Here is a 21,704-nt window from a genome sequence, read left to right on the forward strand (position 1 = left end):
AGATCTCAAAACTCTGCAAATCTTATCCCAATTAAACTGTAAGCAGTTTCATAAAGGCAATCACCAATACTTTTGTGCCTGTGCTCTTTTCTTCATCCCTGATTTTTGTCTCTTGTACCCAAATTTTATATTCAATTCTAGTCCCATTGGATTTTAACAAATTAGGACAGATCCTCTGGCTTTCTTCAGACTTCATGCTCTCACCTGGGCTTTATGCATGACTTTGATTTTGGTGCCCCTCCATACTTTTTTGAGATTTTCTCGCTCCAGTCCCTGGTCTTATAATATAGTAAATCTTCAGAACTTATACGTGGAGTTCTGAGTTCCCAGTTTCCATTCAAGGAAACTGATGAAAAATGGTCACTGTGCCACCCCTGCAAAAGGGAATGCAGCACAATTATATGAGGACAATAACTTAACAGCCAGGAAACTGCTGTCCTTACACAACTGACAACTATGAAGTTTGAATTCCTGGTAGGGTATTCACAGGGATTGTGAGAAAAGGTATTCCTTGACCCAGTCTCCTTCCTAAGACTGATTTAAAGTGAATGGGATGGAAGGAGGGCAAGAAATGTCCATAAGAAATGCCCAGACTTTCTCTTGCATAAGCAGCCTACAGTTTGTAGGGAGCCTTGAAAGAGAGGCTCTTCTTACTGTTTGCTTACCTAAGAATAAATAATAAGTGGGTTGTCTGCACCCAAGTAGGAAGGAGCCCCTTTTCATGAGATGCACAAGATTCTGGGACACAAAGTATCATGTAGTTAACATCCTAAAATGTATATGGGATATACATTTTCCGTCTCTCCTATATCTCCCATGTATGCTCTATTCAGGAAGTACTGAATGTGGATAAAAATTCACATTTCTCTCTGAGAAGGTAAAGAAAAAAGTGGGAGGTTTCTTATAACTCAGTGTTTATCTTGTTTGTTTAACATCTAGAAATAAGCCTCTTCCTCTTGTGGGTTGAGAAAAGACCTTTTTTCATGGCTATAGCTCTTAATACCACATGGGGGAGGGAAGGTGTGTTCTATTCACCAGTGTATGTATCCCCAGAGTCCAGTGCAGCATCTAGCCCGTAAGTAGTCAATGGATATATGTTGAATGAATGAAGTTATGATCGCCTGTTTGCTCCGTGGCCTCTGTCCTATGCTAAGGATATCATTTCATGTGTGAAGGTTTTCACCTCTGCACAGAGACGAGTATATTCTTCCCTGAGTGTAGCATTTCCCATGTAGTGTTACTAAATTTAGCCAACTGATTCTCCATACTGCCAGGGTACCAATCACCTCTTCAGTCTGCTGTGATCAAGCTTGTTCTCACCAAGTTACCAGTGATCTCCTTGTGGCCAAATCAAACTATTTTATCAGACCTCTTTGCTGCACATTACTGTAATTCTTCTTGAAATCCTCACATGCCTTAACTACATCTGTGAACTTCATTTTCAAAAATATATGTCTCTAGTCCAGATCTATCTTCAGTCCCAGATATTCATTTAACTGTCCAAGAAGACTCTCAGATTCAGTGTGGCCAAAATTAGGTTTCTAATCATCACCTCAAAGAAAATTCTTTTCCTGTATTTGTCATTTTGGTTAATTAGCTGGATTGATCAAGTGATATGTGTTCCTCTTTTCTTCAATTGATTTCAAATTTCTGTAACCTACTTCAAGTTTTCTACTGGTTCCTTAATTTAAATAAACTTTTTGACAGGCACCTGAGTGGTTCAGTTGGTTAAGCATCCTACTCTGGATTTTGGCCCAAACCATGATCTGAGGGTTCATGAGTTTGAGCCCCACATCGGGCTCTGCGTGGACAGTGCAGAGCCTGTTTGGAATTCTCTCTCTCTGCCTCTTTCTAGGTCCCTCCTCTGCTCACTCTCTCAAAATAATAAACTTTTAACTAACTAACTAACTAACTAACTAAATAAATAAATAAATAACATTTTGAAACTTTTTTTTTCTAGTGGTATTGAGAATTAAACAGAAATTATGTTTCTGCCCTCTCAATGATACAATGACAGTAGCGATGATGATAATGAGAGATGATGTTTATTAGGCACTTAACTATATGCTGAATACTTTTCTAAGCCCTTTATATGTTCTAATTTTATTATATGTGAAATGCTTTTCCAAGACTAATATTAAATACTAGTTTATTTATCCTTCACAACAACCTTATGAAGCAGATGCTATTATCAAGCTCATTATACTGAGGAAGAAACCAAGACACAAGAGGTTAAGTAATTTTCTCTTGATTATAACAGCTAGAAAGTGATGGAAGTAGCAGTTAGGCTTAAGGATCTGCACTCTTGAATTTATTCTTACATTGTTATTCATTTTTTCTTACATTATGTCCTTTCTATTTCAAGAAGTCTTTCTTAACAATTCCCACATATTTCAGGACCATAGTACCAACTGTTATTTAGATTGAATCACCACTAGTTTCATTGATTGCTACTGTTTCTTGTATATTAAATTTTCACCATCTTGAGATCTTTATGCTAATGCAATTTTCATTTGGCTAGAGTACTTTTATGAGTATCTTTATTTTTCTTCAGAAAGGAAATATGGATGCGATACTTTCTAAGTCCTTGCATGTCTAAAAATTTCTTGCCATCATCAATGAATGAAACTCAGTTGGATATAGTAATGCATAATTACCATCTCTTTTTTTTAAAAAAGATCCACAGATATTGCTCCATTGATACTGTATATACAGTATTATATATGAAGATACTGGTGCCAATCTGATTAATTTTTTTCTTGTTTTTTTAGGTAACTGCTCTTTTCTATGTGGGAGCTTTTAGGACATTGTCTTTTGATTCCAAAATGTGCCTGGGATATGTCTAAGTATATGTAGATATTTTTTTCAATAGTCTTGGCCAGTATTTGGTTTTTCAGCTCAGAGAAATTTTCTTCCAGTTCAACTTTTATTGCCGTCTCTTCTCCATCAGCTCTTTTCTCTCCTTTCACTTCTCTCATTATTCAGATTGGAGCACCTAGATTTGTCCTCTATGAGTTTTCTCCTAATTCTATTTTGGTCCTTATGCTCTGCATTCTGGGAGGAATGTTTGTTTCAATAATTAAACACTTTAATTCAGTGTTAGTAGCATACATTCTTCTGTTCATTGCCTCTGTTGAAATTTTTTATTTTGGCAAATACAATTTTTACATTGAAAAACACTTTTTTGAGAGAGAGAGAGAGAGAGAGAGAGCACGCGCGCAAGCAGTGGAGGGGCAGGGGGAGAAAGAGAGAGAAAGAGAATCTTAAGCAGACTCCATACTCAGTGCAGAGCCCAATGCAGGGCTTGATCCCATGACCCTGGGATCATGACCTGAGCCAAAATCAAGAGTTGGACTCTCAACCTACTAAGCCACCCAGGCATCCTGAAAAACACTTTTTTATTGTCAAATTGCTCTTTAGTATGGCAGCCTGCTGAGTTTTATCAATCTAATATCCCATTAACAGAGAATAGGGTTTAGAATTCTTTAGTCTTCTATTTTCCACATTAACTCTTTTTTTAAAAAAATGTTGGCCTAGTTGCCTTGAGTACTCAGTTTAATACTGTATTTTGAAGTGCTACTTTTATTTTCTCTATGGTTTTCTTCCCTCTTGAAGAGCTACAGAGTTGGTTTTTTTTTTCCCCGCTGGGGTAGAATCCTTCAAATCCTATGTAATTCTGGCAACTGTAGATGTAGAGTAGCAGCAGTTGATTTTATTTCCTAAAAGACCATAGATGAGAAGTTGGCAGGCCTACTCATGCAAGGCAATAGATGCACAGGTCTTCCCTCAGGTGAGTCTCTTAAATGACTAGAAGACCCCCTGATCATATAGGTGACTGTGAGAATTCCATCCCATCGCCCTATTAATTCCTTGGGAGGCTATAAAGAATGGAGGTGCCAGAAATATGACTGCGAAGCAGGACCTTTAATCTAGGTGGATATCTAAGGGTAGTTTGGGGTCATTTTGGCCTTATCTATTTCCAGGAAAGTAGAGTAGCTACAGTCAGGCAGCATGGGCCTCAGTAAGCCAAGAGAGCTGCCACCTAGCCAGCCTCCACTTGTATGCAGTGACTAATTGTAGACAGTTGACAGTTAAACCCCTTGTAGACCATTGTAGACAATTTAAATCCATTTTTCTTTGAACATATTTTATGAACCTAAAGTTGCAGGTATGTTGGTTTGACCCCCCTCTGTTTTCCAATGATAATAATTTTTTCATGTTTTCCCTTCACCATTTGTTGGGTTGTCTTAGTTGCAAATTGAATTTAGATTCTTATCTTCTCAGAATCCGCTTTATTTTTCCTAACTTTAATTTTGAAGTGATAGAGTTACATTTCTTCATCTCTAAGAACTGTCTCCTTTTATCTCCACCCTTCTAATTGTATGGGCTACAGAATGCTCAGGTAAAACTCACCAACTATTCCTCACCCATATAGTTCTTCTCCTTGGACAATGTGGTTAGATGAGAAGTGCTGTGGACTTAAAACCGACTTCTGAAAAATAGTCTCCATATGTGGGAAGGATGGTCCAAATGAATCAGCATACGCAAGACATAGTGGTATGAGGAGCATGAAAAATTTTGGAAATGACAGAAGATCTGTGTGTCTGAAGTTGAGTGTGGCAAGAGATAAGGCTAGGGAGTTGGGCAAGGGCCAGGTCCTGGGGTTTCTTTTAATGCCATGACAAAGAATTTGAACATTATCCAGAAGGCAATCAGAAGTTGAAGGCTTTTAAGGAAGGGAGCAATAAGATTAGATGTGTGCTTTAAGCATATCATTCTATTAGCAGTGTGAAACATGAATTGGAGGAGGGGAGAATGGAGTGAGGAAACCCATTAGGAAGCTCTTAAAAAGGTTTAGGTGAGAATTTATGAGGCTTCTACTAGGACCATACAATGAGAAGAATAGTGGAGAGATTTAAAAGCTACTTAGCAAGGAGAATAAACAGACTTGGTGTTTGATTATACTTGGAATAAGAAGAAGCCAGTGCTTAGGATGGCTTGGTGATGTGTATGTCTGGTGATACAGTACTTGAGATAGGGAATATAGGAAGCGAATTGGGTTTAGGGAAAAAGAAGATATATTGTGTATAATTTATCTAAGACATTTAAATGTAAATGTCCAAGTATATCTAATATGTACACCACACATCACACATACAAAGCAAAATTTCTCAGTAAGGATATATGAGCTAGATTTGTAGATATGGAACATCAATAGCATATGGCCGATGTGTATAGAGAGAATATAATAGTAAATACAATTTCTGGGTTATTAGTGTGATCTACATACTATATTGGTGTCTTGGGGATAAACAGAAAGAGAAGTCTAGAATCTCAGATATTAGAGCCAGAAGTAAACAGAATGTGAAGAGAATGTGAGATAAAGAAAAACATGAAGGAGGAAGAGAAGGAAGTTTCAAAGTGTAGAATGAGTTCATATTCTAGAGACATAAATTGAGTTGAGGAGTAAAAAGTGTCCTTAGATTTTGATAATTAGGAAGTCATTGAAACTCATTAAAGGGAAGGACAGATGAAGGATATGGAAGTATTCTAATCTCTTTCCTTAGAATTGCATTTAACTTTAATCAGTCCCTTTCAAACAGGTTCTAGAGGAAGTATTTGAGATTAGAAGGAAGACTCTGGCAAGAAAATAGTGGTTGTGGTTGCTTGTTGTTGGAGGTGAATGGAGCCCACTTCCTAGAGAGAAACAAACAAATCCTGCTCTCACAGAACAAGTTGAGGGAAATGAACAAAGTCACATCAGTGTTGGGAGAAGCCTATTATACTTCTGCATAAGAAGGGATGGGCTTGTGGAGGATGATGTGAAGGGAAGAAGGGTGAATATTCTGCATGCTGAGGCCCATCATCTAGATCTATCTTCCAGGAGCGAGGCACTCATTCTTCCAGTTGTCAGGAAAGTTGACTGCTGTTTGCTCATGTCTGAATCCTTCCACAGAAATTGTCCTTGTCCAAGGTTCCTTGCTTCCTCCCCAGAGGCAACCTGTATTCAATGACTTGTTGATGCAGGGATATCAGAATCCATCCCCCTTGCCTCAATTCAGGATATCTGTGAAGAGCCATCTCAGTTTCAGAGCTCCCATGAGATTGGCTGAAACCTCAATGCAAACACATACCACGTTAACCTCTCTCTTAGCAGAATCCAGTTTTTTTCTACTTGTTTACGGGTATTATTCTCAATGACAGTCCTCAATAAACCTCCTGCATCAAATCTTGGTTGCAAAGATTGTTCCTGGAGAACCCCACAGTCACCCCATCACCTCCTGGAGAAACACCATCCTAATACTGTGGAACTGTCTGCACATTGGGATGGACCTGTTGAGAAGGTGTGGCACTGCAGATGGAAAGCCTATCCATGACACGAGGTAGTCCCTAGAGGAGAGAGGAAGGGCCGAGAAGAGCAGTTTTGTCTTTTGTTTGTTTAAGAGAGGTACTTTAGTATATTTATATTGTAGATGAAAGAGACCAGTGGAGAGAGCACATTTGTGAATCCAGGGGAAAGAAGAAATAATTAATGGATGGGCACCTTGCTTGAAAAGACCCTATCTCACTCAGTCTCTGTAAATTATTCTCCAATAGTCTCATCTCACACTCAGAAAGCAAGAACTTTTATCCTGCATCTTCGTTTATTTATTTGTTTTTTGAGGGGGGGGGGGCGGAGCAAGCCAAGGAGGAGCATAGAGAGAGGGAGAGAGAATCCGAAGCAGGCTCCGCCCTTTCAGCACAGAGCCTGACACAAGAGTCAAACTCAAAAACTGTGAGATCATGACCTGAGCTGAAACCAAGAAGTCAGATGCTAAATGGACTGACCCGCCCAGGCACCCCCTGCATCTTTAGAATTAGAGTTTCCATCTCCAAACGCCTCAACTGAAGGTTGAGTCCCCTCAAACTGAAGGTTAGTGGTATTTGATAAGACTTCCAGTGCTTTCTCAACCCATTTCTAAATGGTTTGGTCACTCCTGCTCTCAGCTGCTGGGGGTCATCATGAGACTGACAAGTTTTAATCTCTTTGAGAGATCTATTTATGACTGTGCTTTCTGCTTACAGCTCTCCTGATGGTCTGGTTAGTTTTGCAGTGGTCATCCTTCCCCTTGAATCAAAACCCAAAGGTTAAGGGGCGCCTGGGTGGCGCAGTCGGTTGAGCGTCCGACTTCAGCCAGGTCACGATCTCGCGGTCCGTGAGTTCGAGCCCCGCGTCAGGCTCTGGGCCGATGGCTCGGAGCCTGGAGCCTGTTTCCGATTCTGTGTCTCCCTCTCTCTCTGCCCCTCCCCCGTTCATGCTCTGTCTCTCTCTGTCCCAAAAATAAAAAACGTTGAAAAAAAAAATTTCAAAACCCAAAGGTTAATAAGTCCCTTCACATCTCCCAGCTAATATAAACTATAATTATGATGAACCAAAACTGGGAGTTCAAGTGAACGTTCCAACCACTGGAGGAACTGTGTGCTCAGGAGCTGTCAAGCGATAAGGCTTCACTGCAATTAGAAATCACTCCTGGATGTTGACCCCTCCTTCTGAGTTTAAGTGGAGAATAAATTGGATGAAAGGAAAGGACAGGACATGCAAGAGGAAGAAAAAAATTTTAAAGGATCTCTGACAAATCACAGCTCGAAGGTTGAATTTGTTTTTTTTGTTTGGTTTTTAAAATTTTGTTTTTGGGTTTTTTTAAACTGCTTTGGGGGATGAAAGCAAATTTCCCTGGTAAGAAATGATTGCTTTACAGGGCTGGCTTGGGGGCTATTAACAAGACATGACCTGAGTGCAATGCTCCCCACAGGTCATAAAGATGACTGTATATGGGAGCTGATCATAGGAAAAGTGATTGAGGCTATTATTAACGCATTACCCAATTACTTATTAATTACTTTAAAATGGATAGAAATGAGGCAATTAGGAGTTCACAATTCTAATTGGTATTTGAAATCACAGAGGGTGAATTGATGAGCGCCAGCTGCTCTGACATTTTGCGTGGTGAGCAGCTACTGGGGAAGAGACTATAGAGCGATACTCTGTAATCTCTCTTTTCACAGCATGGCCACACTCAGGGAGGGCAGATATCTCCCCCAGGAGAAAAAAAAAAGTAGTCATACTTCCATTTGACTAGACAGCTGTGAAGTCAGGATCTGGCTACGGCATGCAACCCTAATAGAAAGGAGGAGGAAAGCTGTGCATCTGTCCTTCCCACTGTGGACACAGGAACGAGATCTGCACCCAGGAAATGTGGAATGACTGTGAGCATAGCTGAGTTCAAAATTAAACTCTGGGGACAAGTGGGTTATTAGCCTGCCAGGCACAATATAAATACCAATACTAAAGCCTATTGAGTCTTCTTGCTTGTTGAGAGTAGGTGGGCTAACCACTCAAGACACACTCCATTCCTGATTCAGGTCTTCAGAAGACATTTGGTATCTTTCAGTCATGAGTCCGTTACTTCTGTGATAAGAAGTCTAGATGCTCAAGGAAGTGGCCTTTTTCCATGGATTTTCTAGAGTTTTTTTCCCCAAGGAGATATATTTATGATGTTAAATATGTGCTAATATAGTTATGTATACCTTTCTGTTATCCTCATAGGCTTCTTTAATCACATCCTTTGAAACAGGTCACAGCTATGGAGAGTTAGTTTTCTTGTGTTTAGTAACTGAGTCAAAATGGTAACAGTCTTTCCTGAAAAGTCTGCAATTTTCTTTACCAAAAAAGACTTAAATTTTCCTAAGAAAATAGGAAATGTGGAAAAAAGCATGTCAGAAAGGAGGGGAAGAGAGCACAAGAGGTAGAGAAGAATGAAAGAGGGAATAAAGAGCCAAATGAAGAAGCATAAGAGAGTGAGAAAGTGTGATTTTCAGGTGTATAAAAGCAGGGACATCTCCTTGTCCCTTTCTGTGATGGTTAATTTTATGTGTCAACTTGACCAGGCCATAGGGTGCCCAGACATTTGGTCAAACATTACTCTGGGTGTTCTGGGAGAGTGTTTCAGGATTATTGCCATCTGAATTGTTAGACTGAGTAGAGCAGGTTGCTCTGGTGCTCCTGAATAGCTGAAGGCCAAAGAAGGGACTCCCCCCTGCTTGATTCTACTAAGCTGGTCTTGTCCAGCCCGCAGACTCAGATGGAAACACTAGCTCTTGGGTCTTGAGTCTGTTGGCTTTCAGAGTAGAACTTACATCATTGGTTTTCTTGGTTCTCAGAACTTCAGACTCAGACTGGAACTACACATCAGCTCTCCTGGGTCTCCACCTTGCTGACTGCAGATGTTGGGACTTCTCAGCCTCCATAATTATGTGATCCAATTCCTAAATATATTATTATGTTATATATTATGTTATATATTATGTTATATATTATATTATATTATATTATATTATATTATATTATATTATCTAGTTATCCAGAGAAACAGAACCAATAGGATATATATACATACATTCCATTGTAAAGAAACATGTCAGAATATATATATCTTATTGGTTCTGTTTCCATGGGTAACCTTGACTAATACACCATCCCAAGCTTTTCCTTCTCTGTGTACTTAAGATTTTGTCTCATATCTACTTCTAGGCTACTTCATGCTTAAGACTTCTCTATTGTCATCTAGCTCCTCAAATCTACTTTCATCAGTGCCTTGGGGTGTCTACTTTCTTTGCTCTGGGGCCATCACCTACAGGTTTGGACCTGCCATCCTCCATCATGTTGATCCTGCCACCACCATGCTGGCCTCAATAAAAGGATGATTCAGAGAAGGCCATTTTTCTTTTTTTTAAAGTTTTTATTTAAATTCCAGTTAACATACAGTGTAATATCAGTTCCAGGTGTATAATATAGTGATTCAACACTTCCATACAGTACCCGGTGCTCATCATGACAAGTGCACTCCTTAGTCCCCATCACCTATTTCACCCATACCCCTGCCCACCTCCCTTCTGGTAAACATCATTTTGTTCTCTGTAGTTAAGAGTCTGTTTCTTGGTTTTTCCTCCTTTTTACCTCCTGTGGTAATTTTTTTTTGTTTCCTAAATTCAACATATGAGTGAAATCCTTATTTGTCTTTCTCTAACTGACTTCGCTTAACATAATACTCTAGCTCTATCTACATCATTGCAAATAGCATGATTTCATTCTTTTGTATGGCTGGGTAATATTCCATTATATCACACACACACACACACACACACACACACACACACACCCCACATCTTCTTCATGCATTCATCAGTTGATAGACATTTGGGCTATTTCCATAATTTGGCTATTGTAGGTAATGCTGCTAAAAACATTGAGGTGCATATATCCTAGAAGGTCATTTTTCTTTAAAGTTCCATTTTAATTGTTCATAGAACCACTAATGGAAAGATGTTACATATAAGTTTAGGGATAAATAGGATTTCTAGTGGATTTGTGGTACCAATTAGTTTTGCTACCCAGCATCTCTTCCTTTTGTCTGGTAATAGCACCCTATCTCCATTTGGGAAACTGTCCCATTCCTGTTGCATTTTGTTTTGGAAGAGTATCATCACAGTGCCCATACCTCATGACAACAGTAAGTGGTCAAAGGGATAGACACCTGGCCCAAACAAGGATATCACAACCCATTCTTGGGATTGATATATGGACACTGAGAAAAAGTGTCTATCTTTCCACCAGAGTTGCTAAACCAAGAGAGTGTAAACTTGGAGCTGCTGGCAATCACCTCCCTAAATTCAGAAAAAGTCCATCTCTAGTAGGAGAAAATGAGACCAACACAGACAATAGTAGAATTGAAAATTGAAGAGGAATATGAAGGGGAGGAGGAGGAAGAGGGATCTAATGTTTAAGTACCTGGGTCTAACCATGCCTGAAGGAGCCGTTAACCCCTGGACTTCCCAGGTGTATGAAACAATGGGCTTCAGTTTTCATTTAAGATAGTTTGACTTGAGGTTTCTGTTATTTCCAAATTTCTAAAGCACATAACCCACAGCATTCTGATTAATATCAAACATTTAATATAATCAAAAACATTCTGATTAATACTAAAAGTGGTACAGAGGTTGGAGTGTTGTGATTGTAGAGCGAGCAAAGCGCTTGGGCATTGGATAGTGAGGCCTCTTGTTGAGAAGCTGATGAATTTGGTTGAGTGGTTGTAAAGCAGCTGGCTAAACTGTCTATAGGGTCTTTAGAGTCAGACTCTGTCTACTATAAAACTAGGACTTCAAGGGACTTGGTGCAAAAATGTAAGGGTAGTGAAGCAGTTTTGGTATTTCTAGTGCCCTTCATAAACATTCTGCAATTCAAAAAGTATAAGTTTTGCTTCAAGATGGCCCATCCAAAAACAGTCAAATAGCATAAATAAGACAGCATGTGACTTTGTTAAGAGCTACCCTTTTGCCCTAGAACCAGTAATCCAAAGGTAAAGGGAGGTGGAGGAGGGTGTCATATAACCACAAATCTTTCGAAAAACTTATCTGTCTCTATAAAGTCAATAAAGTGGCAAAAAGTGGGAAATACAATTTGGATCTGAGATACTTAGGGTACCCTGTGAGATTTAGGCTTCTTTCCTTAAAATAGAAGAGAGATTGTCTTTTTCTAAGGAATGGAAAGATCCTTGGGATCTCTTGCCTAAGAGATTGTGCTATTTTTCTAAGAAAATTTAAAGATATGGAAAAACAAGAAGAATAATATAACAAATACCTAATCTCCCACAACCCAGAATTAATGGTGGTTAGTTCCTTACAGACATAGGTAATCTATATATAGTTCAAATTTTTTATTCACTCTAGAGTATTTCATAACATGATTGTCAACCTAACAAGTTTTGTCTGTTCCCTTTGTAATAGAGATTTAGGTGGTCAGATTTATAGTATCGCAAACAATAGATTGATTGCTGTCATATGTTTTGTGGTACATACATGTAAGAATTTTTTTCTAGTTCGTACATCTAGATGTGGACTGCTGGATCACAAAGTTTGCATAGCTACTATCAACTGTTTTCCGAAGTTATGCCAACTTATGTTCTTACCAGTAATATATAATTATTCCATTTTCCCAAAAGTTTGCAAACAATCAACATTGTAAGACTTTTTAATATATGCCTATTTGATGAAGGAAAAATGGCACTGTGATGTTGCTTTTATTTTACAAAACTAAATAAAGTTGAACATCTTTTTGCGTATTTATAACCCAATTCAGATTTCTTCTTCTATGAATTTTATTACCTGTGACTGTTTTTCTATTTTTTTCTTCTTGAATTGTGGGAGATCTTTATATATTTTGCATATGAATCCTTTGTTTGGGTAGTATTTGTAGAATATAGGCTTTGACTCAATCTGTTTGAATTCTAGTTTATCACTAAGCAGTAAGTTACTTATCTGTTCTGTGCTTCAGTTTTCTTATCTGTAAACTAGAGAAGATGGTAATTCCTCTCTCATGGTGCTATCTGGAGGGTTGAATTTAATAGCTAGAAAAGGATTTAGAATGCTCAATAACTTGTCAGAATGTGGAGGAGAGTAAACATGAGAAAAACACAAGAGCTCACATTCTTTTTTTTTTTTTTTAAGTTTTTGTTTATTTGTTTTGAGAGAGGGAGAGAGCATGCACACACATGTGGAGGATGGGCAGAGAGAGACAGAGGCAGAGAATCTCAAGCAGGCCTCGATCTCATTAACTGTGAGATCATGACATGAGCCGAAATCGGGAGTTGGACCCTTAACCGACTGAGCCACCCAGCCCTCCCCCCCAACAAAGAGTTCACATTCTTTTCAATTCTTTCACAGCAGCAGAAACAAATCAGCCATTAGTAGGTCCATAAATTATCCTGGTTCACATTTTATAATATTGTTGCTGGTTTCTTAACTTTTCAAATGCCTCTTCTTTTCCTATTCCCATTTTGTGTGCCATTCAAGCTTCTACACGTGTGCAAACTTAACACAAATAGAATATGCTTATGAGAATTTATGAGATGATCTTTCCTTTGGCTCCCACAGCTTCTTGAAAATTCCTTGCTCACAGTACTATAATATTTTCTACGCCTCTGCTCAACCCAGTAAGGAGGTTAAGACTGTAGACTGGCCCATTCATCTTAATATCCCCAGTGGCTAGGATCATCACTGCCATTTGGGAGGGATTCTCTAAGTGTTAAATGACTGCCTGACAGAAGGTGTTTCTAACTGGAGGAAAAATAATGATTTAAAATTCTGGTCCAGCCAATCAGTAAGTAAAAGGGCAGTAGCTTTACCGAAGGTTAATTTTGGAATCATTTATTAAATAGATTTTGCATTAATTGTTAAGGGTTTCTTGGGAAATCTAGCACACATATATTATGTGTACCCAGCACCTGTGCAGTAATGCATCCTGCACATACACACACACACACATATACTATATTATAGAAATATCAGCAAAATCTTGGGGGGAAGTATAGCTGGCTGTAGCTCTTCCTGGAGCTCATCTTACTGTTTATTTAAAAGGAAACAATTCATTCTTTTTGAGCTTCAGCAGAGAACTCTGCTAAACTGAGCTCCTGGGCTGGTAACACATCAGAGAGAAAGGAAGGTGTCATTCGGCAATTTGGCTGCTGCTGATGACACAGTGATCTTTCAGAAAAAAAATTTAGCTTCAGGGAAGGCTGCCTATTAGAGCAAAAGGATAGCAAGTTAAGAGAATTGGTTGCTAGATTTTCTTTGCAGGAAAGCAAGCTTTTTTTTTCTTTTTTTTCTTGCTGAGTATGAAAAAATGCAACCTATTTATTCTGACATAATACTAAGAAAGGAGAGTCTGAAAACCAAAAATATACAAATCTTGAGAATCAGGTCATTGGGGGAAGGAATCATGCCCTTTGTATGTACACTGAGGACCTGACCCAGTGCCTAGCACCAATAGTCCCTTGGTAAATATTTGTTAAATAAGTGTATGAATGAATGAATGTCTCCTAGTTTTAGAAGTATCCCCTTATCCTTCTCCTCCAAACTCTTTAATTATTATAAAAATATAATATTCCATGTTTTCAAAATTACAAAAAAAATAAAGAGAATAAAAGAAAACACATTCATAATGGACTCATAAAGATAAAATTAGATTTTGACTATTTTCCTGCATCATTTGTACGAATGCACATGTGTTGGTATTTGGGGTTTCTTTTGTGGGGGGAGCTGCCTATTTTTAATATATTTCTTTCAAGACCACCTCCTTGAAATTTCTAGGGACAAAATACAAAACAAGAAACAGACTTCCTTTCAAATACATAAACAGCATGCTAGAGTTTTTAAAAGCATTACTGATTACAGTGTTACAGAAAAATGTTTGCTTACTCCGGGACACTTCAGTATTCCTGAAGAATAAACGTGATTTCTCTTTTCCTCCTGCTGGGTTGTTCTCAGGTGTTAAGTCACTGCTCCCGCTCTCTGACAGATTTTCCATGTAGAAGATGGGGAGCCTGGAAATCATGCTGACAGTTGGAGTGAGGCCATTCTCCATTCCATGCCAGAATCAAAGGCTATTGGCCACATTCTTCTTTTAAAGCAGGGAAGTGAGAAAACAAGTCCTAATCCAAAACCAATACCTGTCTTCATGACCACATCTGCCACACACTGGTCCCACTTCCTGCCGAGCTCAGAATCTGACATGTTCCCCGTATGTGTGGCCGTTTGTATGTGTATGTGTATAGATGCACACAAATGTGTGGTCATGGTGTATAAACAGTTTTCATTCTAATTTTTATTTGCCTTGTGAATATTTTTGAATGTTATTAATTTATTTAAGAATATGATTTATAATTGCTGAAATATTAATCTGTCCATGTTTAATGATTTTATTGTTAGATAATTAAACTTTTAAAATAGCACCTATTTTAATAACATGAATTGCAGTTAATAAGGTTACTTAAGTCAAAGGATATCAATATATAACTACTTTGGTATACTTTTTCAAAATTATTTTCCAGGAAGGATTTTAATGTTATTGCATATAACCCTTAGTAACTGAGTCTTATAGCTTTTTAATATTTTTTTCAAATTCAGAATCAGGAAAATATTGTTTCATTTTTTTAATGTTTATTTATTTTTTGAGAGACAGAGAGAGAGAGACCAAGCATGAGTGGGGGAGGGTCAGAGAGAGAGAGGGAGACACAGAATCCAAAGCAGTCTCCAGGCTCTGAGCTGTCAGCACAGAGCCAATGCGGGGCTCGAACCATGAGATCATGACCTGAGCCAGAGTCAGCTGCTTAACCAACTGAGCCACCCAGGCACCCCAATATTGTTTCATTTTAACCAACATTTTTTTCATAACTAAAAGATCAAAATTTTTTCACCTTTTTTGTTGCTTATGTCTCTTTTAGTGAATTATCTGTCCATGTCCTTCATTCATGAGTATCTATTTATCTAGCAATGTATTTCTTCTTGATTTAACAGTAATTTCATTGTGCTTATTTATTTTTTATGTTTTTATTAAAATTCCAGTTTAGCATTTTGTGTAATATTGGTTTCACTAATATTAGAATAGCGTTTAGTGATTCGTCACTTACATACAACACCCAGTGCTCATCACAAGAGCCCTCCTTAATCCCCATTGCTTATTTTACCTATCCCTCTACTGTCTCCCCTCTGGTAACCATCAGTTTGTTCTCTATAGTTAAGAGTCTGTTTCCTGGTTCTCCTCTCTCTTTTTCCCCCCTACGTTTGTTTGTTTTCTTTTTTAAATTCCACATATGAGTGAAATCATATGGTATTTGCCTTTCTCTGCCTGACTTGTTTCACTTAGCATAATACTCTCTAGCTCCATCCACATCACTGTAAATGGGAAGATTTCATTCTTTTTGATGGCTGAGTAGTATTCCGTTATATATAAACCACATCTTCTTTATCCATTCATCAGTTGATGGACACTTGGACTCTTTACACGATTTGGCTATTGTAGATAGTGCTGCTATAAACATTGGGGTGCATGTTTACCTCAAATTAGTATTTTTGTATTCTTGGAGTAAATACCTAATAGTGCAATTGCTGGGTTATAAGGTTTTTAACGTTTTGAAGAACCTCCATACTATTTTCCAGAGAGGCTGCACCAGTTTGCATTCCCACCAACAGTGTGGGTGGGTTCCCCTTTCTCCACGTCTTCACCAATACCTGTTGTTTCTCGTGTTGTTAATTTTAGCCATTCTGACAGGTGTGAGGTTTTGATTTGTACTTTCCTGATGATGAATGATGTTGAGCATCTTTTAATGTGTCTATTGGTCATATTTTCTTGGGGAAAATGTCTATTTGTGCCTTCTGCCCATTTTTTAGTTGGATTAATTATCTTTTGGATGTTCAGTTTTATAAGTTCTTCAGAGATTTTGGATACTAACCCTTTGTCGGATACATCATTTACAAATATCTTCTCCCATTCCATAGGTTGCCTTTTAGTTTTGTTGCTTATTTCCTTCACTGTGCAGAAGCTTTTTATTTTCATGAATTCCCAATTGTTTATTTTTGCTTTTATTTCCCTTGCCTCAGGAGACATATCTAGTAAGAAGTTGCTATGGCCAAAGTCAAAGAGGTTGCTGCCTGTGTTCTCCTCTAGGATTTTTATGGTTTCCTGTCTAACATGTAGGTTTGTCATCCATTTTGAATTTATTTTTTTGTATGGTGGAAGTAGTCCAGTTTCATTTTTCTGCATGTTGCTGTCCAGTATTTGCAACACCATTTGTTGAAGAGACTGACTTTTTTCCATTGGATATTCTTTCCTACTTTGTCGAAGATCAGTTAACCATAGAGCTGTGAGTTCATTTCTGGGTTTTCCATTCTGTTCTGTTGATCTATGTGTCTGATTTTTGTGCCAGTACCATATTGTCTTGATCACTACAGCTTTTATAATATAATTTGAAGTCTGGAATTGTGATACCTCTGGCTTTGCTTTTCTTTTTTTAAGGTTGCTTTGGCTATTCAGGGTCTTTTGTGGTTCCATACCAATTTTAGGATTGTTTGTTCTAGCTCTGTGAAAAATGCTGTTGGTATTTGGTATATGGATTGCATTGAATGTGTAGATTGCTTTGGGTAATATAGACATTTTAACAATATATGTTCTTTCAGTCCATAAGCATGAAATGGTTTTCCATTTCTTTGTGTTATCTTTAATTTCTTTGATCAGTGTTTTATAGTTTTCAGAGTACAGATCTTTCACCTCTTTGGTTAGGTTTATTCCTAGTGATTTAATGGTTTTTGGTCCAGTTGTAAATGGGATTGATTCCTTGATTTCTCTTTCTGCTGTTAATTACTGGTGTATAGAAATGCAACAGATTTCTGTACATCGATTTTGTATCCTATGACTTTACTGAATTAATGTATCAGTTCTAGCAATTTTTTGGTGGAGTCTTTTGGGTTTTCTATATATATAGCATCCTGTCATCTGCAAATAGTGAAAGTTTGGCTTCTTCCTTGCCAATTTAGATGCCTTTTATTTCCTTTTGTTGTCTGATTGCTGCTAGGACTTCCAATACTATGTTAAATAACAGTAGTGAGAGTGGACATCCCTGTCTTGTTCCTGATCATAGAAGTAAAGCTCTCAGTTTTTCTCCTTTAAGGATCATATTAGCTGTTGGATTTTCACATAGGGCCTTTATTATGTTGAAGCATGTTCCCTCTAACTCTACTTTGTTTGTTAACCAATTTCTGTATGTTGGTTTATGTCCTGCAACTTTGCCAAATTCATGTATCAGTTCTAGCAAGTTTTTGGTGGAGTCTTTCCAGTTTTCTATACACAGCATCATGTCATCTGCAAATAGTGAAAATTGTACTCCTTCCTTGACAATTTGGATGCCTTTTATTTCTTTTTGTTGTCTGATTACTGTGGCTAGGACTTCTAGTGCTATGTTGAATAGCAGTGGTGAGAGTGGACATCCCTGTTGTGCTCCTGACCTTAGGGGAAATGCTCTCAGTTTTTTCCCATTGAGGATGATATTAGCTGTGGGTCTTTTGTATATGGCTTTTATGATATTTGGTATGTTCCTTCTATCCCTCATTTCTTTTTTTTAAAAAATTTTTAATGTTTATTTTTGAGAGAGACAGAGACAGAGTGTGAGCAGGGGAGGGGCAGAGAGAAAGGGAGACAGAATCTAGAGCAGCCTCCAGGTTCTGAGCAAGCTGTCAGCCCGGATCCTGACACGGGGCTTGAACTCACAAACTGTGAGATCATGACCTGAGCTGAAGTCGGATGCTTAGCCAACTGAGCCACCCAGGGACCCATCCCTACTTTCTTGAGGGTTTTTATCAAGAAAGGATGCTGTATTTTGTCAAATGCTTTTTTGCATCTATTGAAATGATCATATGGTTCTTATCCTTTCTTCTGTTAATGTGGTATGTCACATTGATTGATTTGTGAATATTGTACTGCCCTTCCAGACCAGGAATAAATCCCACTTGATGATGGTGAATGATTCTTTTAATGTACTGTTGACTTTGGTTTGCTGGTATTTTATTGAGAATTTTTGCATCCATGTTCATCAGGGATATTGGCCTGTAGTTTTCTTTTTTAGTGGAGTCTTTATCTGGTTTTGGTGTCAGGGTAATGCTGGCCTCATCGAATGAATTTAGAAGTTTCCCTTCCTTTTCTGTATTTTGCAAAGAATAGGTATTAACTCTTTTTTAATTTATTTTTTAAAACAATTTTTTCAGATATTATTTTTTAGTATTCTCTACACCCAACTTGGGGCTCAAACCTACAACACCAAGATCAAGAGTTGCATGCTTTACTCACTGAACCAGCCAGGCACCCCTTCTCTTCTTTAAATATTTGTTAATATTTGCCTGTGAAGCCATCTGGCCCTGGATTTTTGTTTTCGGGAGATTTTTGATTACTGATTCAAATTTCTTTTTTTTTTTTTAATGTTTATTTCTTTTGAGACTCAGACAGAGAAAGAATCTTGAGCAGACTCCTTGCTGTCAGTGCAGAGCCAGACATGGGACTCGATCCTACAAACCATGAGGTCATGACCTGACCCAAGATCATGAGCTGACCCAAAATCAAGAGTCAGATACTTAACCAACTGAGCCACCTGGGTGCCCACTGATTCAATTTCTTTGCTGGTTATCAGTCTGTTCAAGTTTTCTACTTCTTCCTGTTTCAGTTTTGGTAGTTTATATGTTTCTAGGAATTTTTCCATTCCTTCTAGGTTGTCAAATTTGTTGACATATAGTTTTTCATAATATTCTCTTATAATTGTTCATATTTCTGTGGTGTTGGTTATTTCTCCTCTTTTATTTGTGATTTTATTTATTTGGGTCCTTTCTCTTTTCTTTTTGGGAAGTCTGGCTAGAGGTTTAACAATTTTAATGATTTTTTTCAAAGAACCAGCTTCTGGTTTCATTGATCTGTTCTATTGTTTTTTAGTTTCTGTATCACTTATTTCTGCTTAATATTTATTATTTTCTTCTTTTTGCTGGCTTTAAGCTTTGTTCTTTTTCCAGCTCCTTTAGGTGTAAGGTTAGGTTGTTTATTTGAGATTTTTCTTGCTTCTCCCAGTAGGCCTGTATTGTCACATACTTCCCTCTTAGGCCCACTTTTGCTGTATCCCAAAGGTTTTGGACTGTGTATTTTGATTTTCACTTGTTTACGTGTATTTTTAAACTTCTTCTTTGATTTCCAGGTTGACCCATTCATTGTTTAGTAACATGTTGTTTAACCTCCATGCAATTGTGGTCTTTCTAAATTAAAAAAAAGAATTTTTATCTTTATTTATTTTTGAGACAGAGACAGACAGAGCATGAACGGGGGAGGGTCAGAGAGAGAGGGAGACACAGAATCTGAAGCAGGCTCCAGGCTCTGAGCTGTCGGCACAGAACCTGACGCGGGGCTTGAACTCATGAACCGTAAGATCATGACCTGAGCCAAAGTCTGAGGCTCAACTGACTGAGCCACCCAGGCGCTCCTCTAAATTTTTTCATACAGTTAACTTCAAGTTTAATAGTGTTGTTGTCAGAAAAGATGCATAGTATGATCTCAATTATTTTGTACTTGTTGAGGCCTGATTTGTGACCTAGCATGTGATCTATTCTGGAGAATGTCCCATGTGCACTTGAAAATAATGTGTATTCTACTATTTTAGTATGAAATGTTCTGAATATCTCTGTTAAGTCCATCTGGTCCAGTGTGTCATTCAAAGCCATTGTCTCCTTGTTGATTTTCTGCTTAGATGATTTATCTGTCCATTGATGTAACTGGGGTGTTTAAGTTCCCTGCTATTACTATATTATTATCAATGTGTTCCTTTATGTTTGTTTCATTGTTTTATATATTTGGGTGCTCTCATGTTGGGTGCATAAATATTTACAACTGTTAGATCTTCCTGTTGGATTGTCCCCTTTATTATGATATAGTGCCCTTCATCATCTCTTGTTACAGTCTTTGGTTTAAAGTCTAGCTTTTCAGATATAAGTATTACTACTCTGGCCTTCCATTGACATCCATTTGTATGATAAATGTTTCTCCATCCCCTCATTTTCAATCTGTAGGTGTCTTTGGGTCTGAAATGAATCTCCTGTAGGCAGCATATAGATGGGTCTTATTTTTTTTGTACATTCTGACATCCTATGTCTTTTGACTGAAGCATTTAGTCCTTTTACATTCAGAGTGATTATTGATAGATATGTATTTAATGCCATTTTATTACTTGTTTTGTCATTTCTGGAGATTTTCTGTTTCTTTCTTGTCTTTGTTACTTTGGTCTGTCCTTTCCACTTGATTTGACAGTAATTTAAAAAATATTTTAAGAAGACTAAGACTTTGTCTATGAATAATTTTCCAGGTTGTCAAATTTCTTTTAATTTTATTTAATGGTAATTTATATGTATATGGTAATATACATGTTTTAGATTTTTAAGAAATTAAATATACTGTTTTTCCTTTGTGTTTTTTTTATTTTTATTTTTTGCTTTGTGATTTCTTCTATGTCTTTCGTTCTTAGATAACATTTCCCCTTCCTGGAGTCTGCAAAATACTCATTTATAGTTTATTCTAGTTTAATTTAGTTTACTTTTGTTGAGTTTTATTTTGTCTTAATTTTAAGCACATTACTAAATCATTTCAATCTAGCTTTATTTTTTGCCAAATACCTAACCAGTTGTTCCAGCATCATTTAATGAATACTCCTCAATTTACATATTGATTTACAATGGCATTTAACTATATTTTAAATTCCTACATAGAAGAGTGTTGGTTTCTAAAATATTTATATTGCTCCATTGATCAAACTCAGTTCTTGCCCTAGAGACACAACATCTTGATAACTGAAAGGTTATTGTAGGCTTTATTATCTCATAAGAAAAATCTCTGTTTATTACCCTTTCGGTCTTGTTTTATTTTATATTTTTGAAACTTTTTCACTATTCAAAACTATATACTTTTAAAATGAGCTATATGATCACTTTGTCACTTAAAAATTGGAAAAACTCAGATTTTTATTGGAATCACATTAAACTTTTAAATTATTTGAGAAGAATTAAATAATCACCTTTATAATTTTTAATATTCCCATTCAGGAACATGGTTTATCTCTCCATTTATTCTCCTATTATGTCTCTCTGTTTTCTAATTTTCTTCATATAGATGAGACACAATTCTCTAAATTGCTTTTCACAGCTCTCTTATTACTGTTCTTTTAAATGTGCTTAATTATTTTAGATGACATAGAATAAAATAGTCTTACCATCATAATTTTGACTAGATTACTACTGGTAAAAAGAGGCACCTA

The 21,704-nt window shown here is 37.3% G+C and overlaps 1 pseudogene; it reads right to left on the minus strand.

Moving 5' to 3' along the window:
* Positions 1 to 14,369: 14,369 nt before the first annotated feature.
* On the minus strand, positions 14,370 to 14,607 carry LOC131488716 (MICOS complex subunit MIC10-like; annotated as a pseudogene).
* Positions 14,608 to 21,704: the final 7,097 nt, after the last annotated feature.

The sequence above is a fragment of the Neofelis nebulosa genome, chromosome 10 (genome assembly GCF_028018385.1).
Source record: "Neofelis nebulosa isolate mNeoNeb1 chromosome 10, mNeoNeb1.pri, whole genome shotgun sequence".
Taxonomy (NCBI): domain Eukaryota; kingdom Metazoa; phylum Chordata; class Mammalia; order Carnivora; family Felidae; genus Neofelis; species Neofelis nebulosa.